Here is a 14,069-nt window from a genome sequence, read left to right on the forward strand (position 1 = left end):
TCATATTTTTATGTTACAACAGCCTATATCTACGGTGACCATAATTTCAAATCGAAAAAAACAGAACATTTGTTAATTCAAGTAACAAAAATTAACATAAAAAACATAAATCAGTCTCCTTTGACTTACATATGTATATATATATGTATATGTATTAAAAAACTTATTTTTAAATTAAGTATTACATAAAAATATAAATATGCATTGAATGCAAATTAATTGTATTTTTCAGAAGAATATATTTTTGTAAACAAATTTTCTTCCTTTTGTAAGAAATTTTTAAACTCTATGCAGTTCATTTCATAATTGCACTTAGTAACTAAAATTGACTTCACAGTCTCAATTTCCATTTGCGATTTTTCGTTTGTCCATATATTATTTAAAATGAAAAATACCCTTTCTGTTGGAGCATTTGAGCCCGGTAAACATAAATTAAATTCGACTATTTTACATATATTTTGATAAGGTACATACATATTGTTTTTTTAAATGTTGAAAAATTTCAATCCATTTTTGGTCAACTGGCTTTTTATTTTCCTCCCATTGAATAAATTTATCTGGAGTTAGATAACTTTTAACGCAGGTGAATTCATCAAACAATTCACTGTCATTAATATTACTGTTGCTTCTCTTTTCCATAATATACACTAAATTTTTTTCAACCTCATCCCAAGATGGCACTGTGCGCAGAAGAATCCATTCTATTACCTCAACCTCTTTTAATGCATCATCCCTTAAGTTTCCAGTTCCTGCTTTTTCAAACTCTGACATGAGGTTCTTCATCATGAGAGGTACAAAAATTGCATCTCTGCGTTCCGTGATTTTTAATTTAAGATCCTTCATTAGTAAGGCAACTTCTATCATGCAAATATTCTGCGATTCAATCTGCATAATGTAATTATGAAAAAGAGATGCTTGACAATGAGTAAAGAAAAGCCACATTTCTGAAGTTGAGTTTTCAAAAAAAGTTTTTAAGAGGCTTGGGCAGTGAGGCTGTTCTAAAAAATATTTTTTTAGTGGTTTGAAAAGTTTTAAGGTCCGTTCTATAACTGGCTTTAGAGTAAGCCATCTTGTTTTACTAAAGCCTAGCATTTTTTCATATTCGACCTCAACATTTTCACAAATTTCTTTTAAATGCTCTACTCTAACCGTGTATATATAAAAGTTAGAATATTTTTTAACGACAATGACTTCAATATCCACCGGAAGACACTCTATTGAACTTTGTATGCAATTATTAACAATGTGAGCAGCACAGTTTACGCCAATAAGGGTGCTGCCAGTGGATACTGCCAACATCGTGTTTACTTGCATTGGCAATAGAGAAAACTGCAGAACAGTTTGTACATTTCACTGTACCGCTGTTAATTTCGCATAAAAACGCATTTTCTGCGGGAAGGAGGCATTTTGTAAAGCTAAAACAAAAGAATTCTTCCCAATTTAAGTTTTTAACACTACTGCCAATAAAACTTACTTTGTCAATAGAACATTACAGAAAGCAAAATAATTCAAACCCGCAATCAGCTGTTCAAATCAGGGATGACAATTTATTATATATAATACCTTAATCATTCAAGGGCTGACCAGTAGTAGAAACTTTTTAAGCTGCTTGTTGCTAAATTTCAGAACAAAAAACAGTATGTTCGGAAAAAACAGAAAATTTTTGCCATTTTCACAAACAAAAAAACGCAGAACAGGTGCTTCAAAATCAATACAGTACTCCGAACATCAGTACGAATGGTCACCGTACCTATATCGGACTACAACACATATTTCCCATATATCACAATTTTAGTTTTCATCTGTGATTATATAACGGTACATGCTTTGCCATCTAAAAAAATAATCGGAAAATTCTGGAAGCAGCAATTTTAATTGGAAAGATTAAATGTAGTGGTTATATTGCAACATATTCCAAACAGCATCTAAGATACCCTTTTAAAAAAAAAAAATAACAACGACATAATTTAACGGATCTTCTTGCCGGACCTAGAAGTAAGTATATACATATAAGTTAACTCAAGTAGCTCATCCACAGACGGAGGACTCACTCGTGGAACAAGTTTACAATCCTTATCACACGCCAACCACTGCGTTGGTCGCTTGATGCTGTTATTAGTGCAACAGAAGATATTGAGAGGATAAGGAAATTGGAGAACTGGTCACGTAGCGGATAGTGAACATAGGCTCTAGATATACTTATCTTTAGCTTTAAGTTTCAGTTATAGCGCTGCCGTTTTGGTCAAAATTGGTAGTTTCATTTACCTTTGGTAGTTTGGTTGGTAGGTTAAAGGTTTTGATAGCAAAATTTTTTATTAGATGTACATATCTACAAAGAATGTTAATCTTAAAATTTGTTCGCTTAAAATTGCGTACTTTCTTGCTTTAAGAGAATTTCAAGAATACTGTTCAGTAAAATCCCAGAAAATGCTTGCTATTTCACAAACAAGATGGCTTAGTTGTAATAATTAGATGTAATTTACGGACTTCTCCAACAATTGGAAAATGTGAGATTATATTTTATTTCCAATTATCATAAAGTCAATGGAATTCGATGTTTAAAAGTAAAACAAGCGAAAACGAAATAAGTGATAATCAAACTAACGTTCTTGAATTTTATATTGAGCTTTAGACCAAACCAAATCGAGATTTGATTTTTACCGGGAATATTTGTAGTTTTTAAATATGAAAACCCCAAGTAATGTTCTTTTGGAAATAAATATAGAAATATGTATATATCTTTAAGTAGAATTATACGTTGTAAAGAACTAGTACACAAGTAATTTATTACCTTTTACATTATGTAATATGTTTAAACTTTATTTAAACACATGAAATGTGTACCTGTATACGGTTTTTCTTTACTTCAAAATTAAAATGTTTGATATATAAATTTTATTGTTTTTTCTTTTTGTATGAGCCTATGCATATTTATATATATAATATAAATATATTCCAAAAGTGAAGTTCAATAAAACGACATGTTTTGATGAAAAAGAAATGTGGTAGTTTGAAAGGAGATTTGGTAGGCATTTTGGTACGTAAATATTTTTTTCGAGTGGTTATAACCTGTAGCTCATAAGGTGTAGCACTAGTTCACCAAATAATAAAATAAAAATACAAAACAACATGTGATGTCCAACTTTGTATAATTTATACACAAATAAAGTAAATCAATTAAGACCATGATTGGAAATATTTTCTGATGTTGGATAAATTTTGTATTAACCTTTAACTACTGAGGTGGTGGCAAATTTTACACCTCGTAATTTGTTTTTTAGTTTTAAGAAAAGTGGCTATGAAATAAAGTCCTTGTTTTGTTAAACTAGAACTTCGATTTCTTTAAATTTATTATTTTATTCATTTAAAAATGTGTTTTATTATTACAATTAAAAACAAATACAATTAAAAAAATTTGCGTTGACAAGAATTATTTATAGATTATAAAGGGGTATACCTCAGTAACTACTCCCTAATATTTCACCTCATCAGTTACAGGTTAACAAGTAAGGAAGGCCTAAGTTCGTTTGTAACCGAACATTTTATACTCTCGCAATTTATTTATTTAACTTAATTTATATTAAATAATACACAATTTGACCCACATATTCGTTATATATGTTATATAAAGTCCATTGAAAGTTGGAAACCCTAATATTAGGTTAGAAGCACCGAGGTCCTCATGTTCGATATATGGGGCCTTGAAAACATATGGTCCGATTTTGGCGATTTTTAGAATGGGGCTGCCACACTATAAAGGTAGTATTTGTGCAAAGTTCTGTACCGATATCTACACTCGTGCTTACTTTATATATTGTAAAGTAAACAATTCAGATCGTCTTCAAAGTTCTGGTATATAGGAAGTAGGCGTGGCTGTAAAGCGATTTGGCCAATTTTCACAACATGTTATTGGAAGGTAAGGAAACTATTACAAACCAAGTTTCATTGAAATCGGTCGAGTAGTTCCTGAGATATGGTTTTTGACCCATAAGTAGGCGATGCCACGCCCATTTTCCATTTTGTAAAAAAATCTGAGTGCAGCTTCCATCTGCCATTTTTTATGTGCAATTTATTGTTTCTGACGTTTTACGTTAGTGAGTTAGCCCACTTTCAACTATTTTCATGGAGTGTGGTGGGGTACGTAAGAGAATCGACTGCAGAAATTTGGTTTATATAGCTTCATTGGTTTGCGAGATATATACAAATAACCGATTTGGGGGAGGGGCCACGCCCACTTCCCCAAAAAAATTACATCCAAATATGCTCCTTTCTAGTGCGATCCTTTATTCCAAATTTTACTGTTATAACTTTATTTATGGCTTAGTTATGACACTTTATGTGTTTTTGGTTTTCGCCATTTTGTGGGCGTGGCAGTGGACCGATTTTGCTCATTTCCGAATGCAACCCTCTCATGGTACCAAGGAACACGTGTTCCAAGTTTCATTAAGATATCTCAATTTTTACTCAAGTTACAGCTTGCACGGACGGACACTTGGAACACGTGTTCCTTGGCACCATAAGAAGGTTAAGTTCGAAAATGGGCGTAATCGGACTACTGCCACGCCCACAAAATGGCGAGGTGCAGAACTTTGCACAAATACTATGTTTATAGTGTGGCACCCCCATTCTAAAAATCGCCGAAATCGAACTATAGGTTTTTAAGGCCCCATATATCGAACACGAGGACCTCGGTGCTTCTAACCTAATATTAGGATTTCCAACTTTCAATGGACTTTATACAATATACATATATGACGAATATGTGGGTCAAATTGTGTGTTATTAATGTTCGCTTCCACCCGAACTTAGCCCTTCCTTACTTGTTTTTATTTTTTTTTTATTACAATTGTACCTATTATACAATGATTAAATACTAACAACAATTCAATTCCAATAACTTAAACATAATAGTTAAAAGTTAAATGTTAGAGAAATTCATTTGCTGCTACAGTTGCCTTGCTAAGTCTGAAGTCCTCTTACGTTTCAGTCGGTTTTCCCGTTCAGCAGTATCTGTATAAACCTCATTTCGTGGGTCTTTGCAAGTTTGGTTATTTCGTTTACTACTGGATTCACACCAAGATCACGGTGAAGGTCAGCGAATCTAACGTACCAAGGAGCATTAACTATACTTCTTAGTACCTTATTTTGGAAGCGCTAAATGCAGGCAATATAGTTTTGACTTGAGCAACCCCATAGTTGAGCTCCATAGGCCCAAATTGGCTTTAGTACTTGATTATGTATATACAGCTTGTTTGCGATTGAAAACGTGGATCTCCTACCGACCAGATGGTAAAACTTAGCAAATTTTAAATCAAGCTCGCACCTTTTTTTCTTGACATGCTCTTTCCAGCGAGCTTTGCATCTAGGGTGATTCCTAGGTACTTAGCATTCTTGTGATGTGGTATAGGAGTACCATTTATATAAATAGGATGATATGATGTTTTTTTTTTAAGTAAAGTCTACGTGTTTCGGTGTACCTGGTCAATTGTTGAATGATGATCACGAAAGCCGAACTGATGTACTGGTATAAGGTGTTTTCGATCTATTATTGATTTGAGCCGCTTCACGAGAACATTCTCGAAGACTTTCGATAGAGCTGGCAGCAGCGATATTGGCCTGTATGATGTGACATCATGTAGTGGTTTACCCGGCTTAGGTATCATAATAACTTCAGATACTTCCCAAAGCGATGGAACGTATCTTAAGTATAATGCGCTGCTTGCAATGTTTATAATTTGTTTATACAATTCTTTGGTAGATTACGTAATATCTATCCGGTTATTAAATCAAACCCAGGAGCTTTTTTGAGCCTTGCGTTCCTGATAAGACTTTTAATTTCTTTACAAGTAACTGGAGAAATGCTGACGAGTGGATCGAACCAACTATTTTCACAGTTTAGCTCATCTCCATCGTTAGGTGTAAATGTGTTTCTCAAATGATTTGCAAATATTGCAGCTTTTTGTGCATTCGTTTTGGCCCATTCAGTTTGGTTTAATTTTATTGGTGCGACATGTTTTATTTGTTTATTAATATTCCTTGCAGCTTTCCATAGCGAATAATCGGTAGTTTTATCAACAGTGAGTTTGGACAAATACGTTTTGAAGGAATAGTTTTTAAACTGTCTAATTTTTGTTCTTAGTTCCGCTGTACATCTGTACATTGCTGCCATCTTCGTCGAAGTTTTCGTTTTCTATGGATATCATCTAAGATGTATTTTGGGAATTTGTTTCCACTTAGATTCACGCAAATATTCGGTGTACTGTTCCACGCAGCATTTTGAATTACTTTTGTGAAATATTCAACTTCACAATCTAAGTCGGCATCTGTCGATATGCGCTTTAGCTTAAAATCAAGTCAAGTAGATCTGATAATTTCCTACTATCTGCAGGCCAATAAGTGGGTCTCCCTGTCGAAATGACATTGCATCCAAAAACTTGTATAGCTTTTAGTAGTTCTCTACCTTTGGTTGTAGTTAAACGTGATCCCCAATGAGTGTGTTTTGCATTAAAGTCACCACCCATGATGTACCTTCGATCATATTTTTTTAATAAACTCGTATAAGTATCAGTTTTGATATTACGCCTGGGCGGACTATATAGAGCAATTAAGTATAATGACTGACTGTGCATTTTTACTGAAATTGCTGTAGCTTGAATTTCTTCAGTCTTAATCTGGGCTTCTTCGAAATGTGTAATAATACTTTTGATTAAAACCGCACTTCCTCCTCGTGCTGAGTTTGCCGGGTACGGAGTGTGGCATAAGTCATAATTTTTGAATTATAAAAATGAATGGTTCGTACATCAATATTTCTGTCGTTTAGAATAACTTCCAATTCATTTTTACTTTTGAAAAGACCATTGGCGTTCCATAGAATTATTTTCAAAGAGTTACTGTTCTTCAATAAATTGTATATGGTATTCAAGAGCGCTGAGCCGCTCATTTATGGACTTAAATAATCTTTCTTGTTCGTTTAGTTTATCCAGAATTTGGGATAACTGACTACTTTTGTGAACTGTATTTGTCTGACCTTGCTTAGCCATTTGAACAAATGTAAGTTTAGAAGTTGATGGGAGGGGTCTTACTTCATTCCTTACTTTGTCCGCAACGGAGTTTTTCGCCTGAGCATTGACATTCTCCTCAACTGTATTACCATTCTTTTTGTCTCTAATTTTTTGCAGTTCTTTTGCAACGACACAACCACGGTAGCTTGCCGGATGAGAATCGCCGCAGTTGCAACATTTGCCAGGATCTTTATCGGCTTTGGTGCATTCAGTTGTAGGATGTTTGCCTCCAAAAGCTTGACAGTTTTTGCACTGAGGAATTAATTGAGAGGCTTTGATAGGCTCAACCTTGATAACGGTATTAAGAATGCTTTTGATCTGATAAACTTTCTTAATGTCCTCGGTAGCATCGAATACTACTAAAAACATATCTAGCGGTTTTTTAGTCTTCCACTTAAGTTTCTTAATTGCATTTAACACATTAAAGCCTTGATCTTTAAAGTCGTTCAAGATGGATTGAGTATCACATGAATGGTGTAAATTTTTTATCATTACCTTTATTGGCCTGTTGTGTTTGCTCTCGTAGCTAAACGAAGGTATATTTTCGTTTGGCAAGAATTTTGTTATTGTTCGATAGTCAGTAGGATGAAATGTATTTAGTTAATTAAAAATTTGCTTTTTGTTAGAGCGGTAATATTCGAATGTAATTTATTAAAATCTTTAACATCGTTTATTATAATTGGTGGTGGTCGATGAATTTTGGTATCACTAATGGACGCATTTTCATTATTTTTATTTTCCAAAGGGCTATTAATTGTTGGGGAACTATCAGCTTTACGTTTTTTTGAAGAGCGCTTCTTTTTGAGTATCCACTCAGTTTCTTTAGCTAGTTCATCTTCATCCGTATTGTATACTTCATCAACACTTACAATTGGTGGTTTTGGTGCCGTACTAGTAGGCTTGCTTATATTGGCTTTCAGTTCTTTTTTTTTCAATATTTCTTTATTTATTGAATCTGCTTTGTTTAAAGCCTAACAATAAGTATTAAAAGCTTAAATCTATTTACAACTAAGTAAGCAAGAATGTGATTGAATCTCAAGATAAGTTACTTCATTCGCTTGGGGTACTAATACATTGTTTATTTTAACTGTCCCACATGTTTCTGGTCTTAGAGAAAATGTAACATGCTTGCATTTTTGCTTATTAATATTTATACGCCAGTTGGCTAGCCATTCTTCGACACAAGTTCAGTGCTCCTCAAATACTCTTGATGCTCTAATGGGGCATTTGTTACGGCTTACTATGGCTGTGTCTTCCGCAAAAGTGGATGTCAATACGTTATTAGCTATTGGAATGTCTGCTGTATATATTACGAGTATGTACAGAGTAGGGCCTAATACACTGCCCTGAGGTACACCAGCCCTTATTGCTCGTTCTTCTGTTTTTGATTTCCATAAAAGGCCTTCATGCCAGACCTTATCGAATGCCTGAGCTACATCGAGAAAAATAGCTGAACAGTACTCTCTGTGCTCGAATGCTTTCCTGATTTCGTTTGTAATTCTATTCACTTGCTCTACTGTGCCACGTTTAGCACGAAACCCGAATTGGTGGGTTGGTATTATATTATTTTCGTGGAGGAAAGGAGACATTTTTGATAGTAAAACATTTTCGAATATTTTGGAAAGACATGGTAAGAGACTTATTGGTCTGTAGGAAGATGGTTGTGTTAAGTCTTTTCCAGGTTTATCTATCATGATGATCTGCGACTTTTTCCACGAAATTGGATAGTACCCGAAACCAAGAATAGCAATATCTTGATAGTAGCTGATATAGCAATATCTGGCTACTCAATTAACATTTTTGGAATAATATTGGAATCTACTGGTGGCTTAAAATACTTTTGGGCTTTCCAAAGGGAGTTTTTCTTGCTAGAATTTGAACACAGGTGCTTTATATAATTTTCAGTATTGTATTCTTCATCGCGTTTAAGTGCTTTTTTTAACTTACGTACAGCCAATTTCAGTTGACGCAGAGTTGAAGCGGAACCACTTAACTGCCATTCACGTCTCGCTTGCCTTTTCTCATTTAAAAGCTTTTCTATTTCATTATTAGAGATGTTTCTAAAAACCTTAATGTTTCTTTTAGGTGTTGTCAAGACAGCTGCATTAGTTATTACATCATTGAATTCCATTATGCTTTCATCAATATCTCTTCCTGTACTTATTTTTAAATCGATATTAATGTGGCTACTGATATATTTTCTATATTTCAACCAGTTAGTTTTAAAAGATTTTAGAGATACTTTTGGCTCAACTATCATGGGCTGTTCGCATAACTTTAAGTACAGGAGAATGATCAGAACATAAGTCAATACTTGTATCTACTGTTATAAGCGATCTATCTCTATTTTTGACTACAGCAAAATCTATTAAGTCTGGTATTTTGTTTCTATCACTGGTCCAGTACGTCGGCTTACCTGGAGATATTATAGCAAGGTTATTGTGCTTATTTATAATAGTGTAGTACAGCTGTCGTCCTTTCGGATTAATAAGATGTGAGCCCCAGTACATGTGTTTTGCATTGTAATCACCACCTGCTAGAAATCTTGGACCTAGCGTTGCAAAAAAATCTTTAAATTCGCAGTCTAATCAATACTGCTGTTCCACCGTGCGCCTTTCCATCTGGATGATTTGTAACATGAAGTCTATATCCCGCTATAAAGAAATTGTTTTTATTTGTTAAATGAGTTTCTGATAGCAGCATAACATCTATGCCTTTTTCAGTCAGAAATCGTATTAACTCCAGTTTGTGTTGGTTTACACTATTGGCATTCCATATACAAATATTTAGTATACTCATTTTTTAGATAATTAGGTTTGTAACATTTAGTTTTGAGATTTAATCAAATCTTACATTGAGTTAGATTTAGAATCATATATTCAATACCTCCAGTGGATTTTGCGGTTGTTGCATTTGCACAGCGTTACCTTTTACCACATTTGCATAGCTTCCCTGAACAAGGATATCCTTAGAAATGCCAGGTTTCGTTACGAGGGATATTCATCATTTGGTTACGACGATTTTGAATTCCCAGTGACAATTTTGATTTCAAGTCTTTATATACAGGGCAGCCCCTGTAGTTAGCAGTGTGATTTCCTCCACAATTACTGCATTTTTTATTTGTATCCTCTTTTTTAAGAGCACAGTTTGATGTTGGGTGTAAATCACCACATACCACAAAAACACTGAGTAGAGTGCAATAAGATTTATGATTTCTTTTATGAGGTTTTTCAACGGGAATTCTACGATGGAGTAAATATTTTAAATAGTATATTGGGTGGTTTCCTTCTTTTTTATTGGATTAGAGTTTGGCAACAATTCAATTTTAAACATTGGTTGTTTGTTTATTTGAGAGAGAGCAGATTTTGCAGGCTCAACAAAGCTGAAGTAGGCGTTCAGAGAACGCCTACGACCTTGCTGTTGAGACTGCGCAGCCCTCATGTTTGTTTGGTTCACTTTTATATGTTGTTTGTTATTTTAAACTAATTTGTTTTGTTTAAGTTTTGTGTTTTGATTTCAATTATCGATTACACAAGTTATTGGTTGTTTAATTTTTCTACTCTCGCAACGTGTTGCACAGAGTATTATAGTTTCGTTCACATTACGGTTGTTTGTGTCACCAAGAAATAAAAGAGTAAGATATGGGGTTATATATATATCAATGATCAGGATGACGAGTAGATTTGAAATCCGGATGTATGTCCGTCCGTGTGTCCGTGTAAGCGATAACTTGAGTAAAAATTAAGATATCTTAATGAAACTGGGAACACACATTCCTTTGCACCCTGTGCTTTCAAAAATGGACAAAATCGATCCACTGCCACGCCCACAAAATGGCGAAAACCGAAAAACTGTACAGTGTCATAACTAAGCCATAAATAAAATTATGACATTAAAATTTGGAACATAGGATCGCATTAGGGAGGGGCACATTTGGATGTAATTTTTTTTGAAAAGTGGGCGCGACCCCGCCCCCAAATAGGTTTTTTGTATATAACTCGCAAAGCAATAAAGCTATATAAACCAAACTTTCTGTAGTCGATTCTCTTACGTACCCCACCACACCCCATGAAAATAGTTGAAATTGGATAATAACCACGCCCACCTCCCATATCAATGTTAGGTTGAAAATTATTAAAAGTGGGTTAACTCAATAACTTCAGAAACACTAAATTTAACATAAGAAATGGCTGATGGAAGCTGCACTAAAATTTTTTTACAAAATGGAAAATGGGCGTGACGTCGCTCACTTATGGAGCAGAAACCATATCTCAGGAACTACTCGACCGATTTCAATGAAACTTGGTTTGTAATAGTTTCCTTACATCCCAATGATATGTTGTGAAAATTGGCCAAATCGCTTCACAACCACGCCTACTTCCTATGTACCAGAACTTTGAAGACGATCTGGATCGTTTACTTTACAATATATAAAGTAAGCACTAGTGAAGATATCGGTGCAGAACTTTGCACAAATACTACGTTTATAGTGTGGCAGCCCCATTCTAAAAAAAAAACAGTTTAAGCTTCAATTTAAGCCTAATTACAGACTTCTAGCACGTCAGCATAATTCTCTACACGTGATCAAAAAAGGCCAAAAACAGGGGTTTTTGAGACTTTGATTCCATTTTGCTCAAAACCTCGACGTGATGGGCAGTTGTGGAGGTCATATTCGTGTTCAGCGATGAAAATCCCATAAGAATATCATTGTCTGATCTTTGATGCAGAGAAAAAGTTAATTTTTGTCGACCAGTGTTATCTTTGTGTAATTGATTACAATTTTGCAATTTTGCATCTTTTTTTTACAAGATTACGCAAACCACAAAAGTGAAGACACATTCAATCAACGTCTTTATTTCATGCACAAAAAATTCGGTTTCGCATTCAGTTTAACAATGTTATTTAGACTTTTCCACGGCACCGAAAACTGCACTTGCGTTCACTTCAACTCTTCAATTTTAAAGGCAAGTGACAACAAACAATACGTTGTCTATGATTGAATATTTGACGATTTGAAATTTTGAATTTAACCGGTTTAAGTGTTCCAATCCCATACCGCGACCATGACGATCAAATCTTTTCCGACAAAGCCTTAATGTAAATTGAATTCGAAACATTGCGAATGAAAGGACTGAAGAAGAACATGTAATAGCACGTGAAGAGCGCCGCGTTAGTATGGCTCGACTTCGTACTTCTCATTCATAAGAGTAAAGCGCGACAGCCCTTGGGATCGGTTGGTAAAGAAATTCATTTGAAGACAACAATTGTGTATCAGTTGTTGTATCAGTTGATATAATATCTTTTAAATCAATCGTCACTGTTGTTGCTGAAAATGAAGTTTAAATTTTCCAATTGATTTTTAAAATTTTCTTGATAGAGCGGGAAGCCGCTACATAGTTTTCGGTTGAAGATTGACAATTCATTTTTTAGCGAATATATGAAATAAGCTAAGTGCGTTTTATTTGTCCATCATTTAGCTATTAGCTTGTGATGGTCAAATAAAACACGCCTATTATTATCCTGTGCAAATTTGAACCCAATTCTATTATGCAACGGTACACACTCAAAGAAATCATTGGCAATACTGTTTAAGCAACAATTTTGACATGAAAATTTAAAGAAAATCAGGTTCGGCTACCACGTTTGCAATGATACCGTCAGAATGTACCATACTCTTAAGAAGGCTTCAGTTTCTACTTCGTTTAACACTCGCTAATGATATAAACAAGTATCAAATCCACACAATGTCCAGTTGGGTGTAGATTTAGAGAATATGGCTGCTTTCGTAAACGTGATATGCAAAGCATACATACAATGCACAATATTTGTAAACGCCTTTTTATTATTTTAGGCAAAGTATTGAATTCATAAATGCATAACAGCCCTATTTCATGCGCATGAGTTGTCAAATTGTGCAGGAGTAATATTTTACATGCATTGCAGTAAAAAGAAACGAATTAAATAATTAATAGTGAAAAAAATATTTATCAAAATTGGGGTCTAGCCGATAAATATTAATATATTATTATTAAAATATGTTAATTAAAAAAATTAAAATTAAAATTTAATTGTTATTCCAATATATTTTTGTTTGAAGTAATAAAAAATGGAAGTTTCTTTAAGTTTCTGCCAGAGTAAAAAAAAATTTAACTCACTCAATAACAAATTATCCATCAAAAAAATAATTTAGTATCACAACAAACTTAAATTTTTAAGGTAGTGCATTTGGACATTCATAAACGTCATATAAATGCATTGCATATTTTGGCAAAGCATGAAAGTAATGCATAAATGCTGATAAATATTAATATATTTTTATTAAAATATGTTAATTAAAAAACGTTAGTAACCCGCTGGGGCAGATGTCACAGGAGCGGTGGAAAATATTGGAAATGAAGCTATTGGAGTGAACACGCTCGAGAAAAGTGAAGTGGAGAAGGATCTCGGATTAGAAGACATCTTGGCGATCTCAACTTAGAGAAGGGCGGCTACGATGTGGCTTTGGTCCAAGAACTATGGATAGCATCGAGTAACGTGGTCGTTGGGCTAAAGTCACAAAACTCCACCACATACACCCACAGCACTATTAACAAGGTAAGAACAGCCATATTAGTGAACAATATGTATTCCCATATTGATCTTAACCTCTCCACAGACGATCTGACTGTTGTGACGGTAAAGGATGTCAAGGATGAGCCTATACTCCTTGCATCCTGTTACTTGCCACATGATGACGAGGCACCCACGGCGGAGGTCCATAGGCTGGTAGCGGCATGCCGAAGAAGGAAGCAGGCGCTAGTAGTGAGAGCCGATGCCAACGCCCATCACATGATCTGGGGCAGCACCGACATCAATCAAAAAGGTGAGTCCTTACTCAACTTCGTTTTACAAAGTAGTCTAGTGATAGCTAACCGAGGAGAGGAGCCTACATATATAGGACCCACCTCAAGAAAAGTTTTAGACATAACACTCTATACCGGTAGATGTGCAATGGAAGATAATTGGAGA

At 34.5% G+C, this 14,069-nt stretch overlaps 1 protein-coding gene across 1 annotated transcript in view; it reads right to left on the reverse strand.

Moving 5' to 3' along the window:
• Positions 1–14,069, reverse strand: part of LOC128920062 (short stature homeobox protein 2) — a 216,758-nt gene that overhangs the window by 112,798 nt on the left and 89,891 nt on the right. The gene's annotated exons all lie outside the window — the stretch shown is intronic.

This window comes from Zeugodacus cucurbitae, chromosome 3 (genome assembly GCF_028554725.1).
Source record: "Zeugodacus cucurbitae isolate PBARC_wt_2022May chromosome 3, idZeuCucr1.2, whole genome shotgun sequence".
Classification (NCBI taxonomy): domain Eukaryota; kingdom Metazoa; phylum Arthropoda; class Insecta; order Diptera; family Tephritidae; genus Zeugodacus; species Zeugodacus cucurbitae.